Below are 2,983 nucleotides of genomic sequence, written 5' to 3' on the forward strand. Positions count from 1 at the left end.
ATATATGAAACTTCTCATTCCATAACATAAATTTCTTAAGAGCTAGAACATTCACTTTGCAATTATTGGGGTGATATTTCATAATTATAGGGAGATACTTAGAATATGCTATTCCAATCAGCTGATGCTTTAAACATTCATAAAAACTTCTGCCTGAATAAATTATTGCGTTCCAAAATCTCATTGCTGCTGAGTTGACTCTGAGTCATAGCAACCCTACAGGACAGAGTCGAAAGCTATAAATCTTAAAGGAAGCAGACTGCCATATCTTCCTCCCACAGAGTGGCTGTTGGCTTTGAACTCCTGTTTTCTGGTTAGCAGCCAAATGCCTTATAGACTGTGCCACCAGTGCTCCTTAATTATTGCATTAGTATTTGTAATCAACCTTATTTGTATTTAAGTTAGTTATTTGTAATACAACCTTCTTCCCATTTTATTTCATTTCCCATCTCTATTAACTGGAATTCTTCTATACAAGACCTGTGATTGTTGGAGTGGTGTGTCAAATGGCTGGACCATGATTCTGAGTGGTTTAAGCAGTTGTGATGTGGTGATTCCCACCACATCCCCATTTAACTTGCCAATGAAAAAACAGATGGGTCTTGGAGAATGACAGTGGATTATCATAAACTTAATCTGGTGGTCCACCACTTGTCTGTCAGTTTGTTGTACTTTGGTGGCTTATATGTTGCTGGGAGGCTGGAGACTATGCCACTGGTATTTCAAATACCAGCAGGGTCACCCATGGTGGACAGGTTTCAGCAGAGCTTCCAGACTAAGACAGACTCAGAAGAAGGAAAGGGGCCACCCGCTTCTCAAAGAATTGGCCAGTGCAAACTTTGTGAATAGCAGTGAAACACTGTCTGATACATTACTGGAAAACTTTATGAATATCCCTGAAACATTGTCTGATATAGCGCTATAAGATGAGCCCCTCAGATCAGAAGGCACTCAAAATACGACAAGAAGAGCTGCCTCCTCAGAATAGAGCCGATATTAACGGTTTGGATGGACTACAGCTTTCAGGACCTCCATTTGCTGATGTGACAAGACTCAAGATGGGAAGAAACAGCTGCAAATATCCATTAATAATCAGAGCATGGACTGTATGAAGTATGAAACCAAGAAAATTGGAAGTTGTCAAAAATGAAATGCAATGCAGAAAGATCAATATCCTAGGCATTAGTGAGCTAAAATGGACTGGTTTGGGCCATTTTGAATGAGACAATGACATGATCTACTATGCTGAGAATGACAAATTGAAGAAGAATGGTGTGGCATTCATTGTCACAAAGAATGTTTCAAGATCTATCCTGAAGTACAATGCTCTCAGTGATAGAATACTATCTATACACCTAAAGGAAGACCAGTTAATACTACTATTCTCAAATTTTCACACCAACCACCAAAGCCAAAGATGAGGGAATTGAAGAATTTTACCAACTTCTGTGGTCTGAAATTGACCAAACAGGCATCAAGATATGTAGACTATCACTGGTGATAGGAATGCAAAATTTAGAAACAAAGAAGAATCACCAGCAGTTGGAAAATATGGCCTTGATGATAGAAATGACACTAGAGGTTGCATAATAGAATTTTGCAAGACCAATGATTTATTCATTGCAAATAACTTTTTCAATAACATAAATGGTGGCTAACCTGTGGACTTCACTAGATAGAGTACACAGGAATCAGATCAACTACATCTGTGGAAAGAGATAATGGAGAAACTCAATATCTTCAGCCAAAACAAAGCCAGGAGCTGACTGTGGAAGATACAATCAATTTCTCATACGCAAGTTCAAGTAAAGCTGAAGTTAATTAAAACAATTCCACCAGAGTCAAAATTTGACCTTGATAATGTTATTGTTGTTTTTGTTGTAATGTGCCATCGAGTCGGACCCAAATCATAGTGACTCCTCCTTGGGTTTCCTAGGAAGTATCACTATGGAAGTAGATTGCCCAACCTTCCTTCTGAGGACCTTGATAATATTCCTCCTGAATCTAGAGACCATCTAAAGAATAAATTGATGCATTGACTGAAAACCAATGACCAAAAACCAGAGAAATTGTAGGATGACATCAAGAATATCATCCATGAAGAAAGCAAAAGGTCATTAAAAAAAACAGGAAATGAAGAAAAGACCAAAGGAGATGTCCGAACAGATTCTGAAACTTGCCCTTGAATGGAGAGTACCTAAAGCAAATGGAAGAAAAGAGCTAAACAAAAGATTTCAAAGAGTAGCTTGAGAAGACAAAGTCAATTATTATAATAAAATGTGCAAAGACCTGGAGTTAGAAAACCAAAAGGGAAGAACATGCTCGGCATTTCTCAAGCTGAAAGAATTGAAGAAAAAATTCAAGCCTCGAGTTGTATTATTGAAAGAGTCTATGGATAAATTATTGAATGAAGTAGGAAACATCAGATGTTGATAGAAGGAATACACAGAGTCACTGTACCAAAAAGAATTGGTCAGTGTTCATCCATTTCAGGGGTGGCATATGATCAAGAACCAAAGGTATATAAAGAAGAAGTCAAAGCTACACTGAAGGAATTGGCAAAGAGCAAGGCTCCAGGCACTGATGGTATACCCATTAAGATCTTTCAAAAAGAAGAGGCCACACTGCAGGCACTCACTTGTCTATGCCAACAAATTTGTAAGAGCGTTATCTGGCCAACTGACTGGAAGAGGTCCATATTTGTACCCATTCCAAAGAAAGGTGATCCCACAGAATGTGGAAATTATTGAACAATTATCATTAATATCACATGCAAGTACAATCTTACTAAAGATAATTCAAAAATGGTCAGCAGTATATTGACAGAGAACTTCCAGAAATGCAAGCTGGATTCAGAAGAGGACATGGAGCAAGGGATATCATTGCTCATGTCAGATGGATCTTGGCTCAAAGCAAAGAATACCAGAAAGATGTTTACTTGTGTTTTATTGACAATGCAAAAGCATTTGATTGTGTGGATCAT

This window comes from Orycteropus afer, unplaced genomic scaffold, assembly GCF_000298275.1.
Source record: "Orycteropus afer afer isolate SDZICR_OR568_19922 unplaced genomic scaffold, OryAfe1.0 scaffold00458, whole genome shotgun sequence".
Lineage (NCBI taxonomy): Eukaryota > Metazoa > Chordata > Mammalia > Tubulidentata > Orycteropodidae > Orycteropus > Orycteropus afer.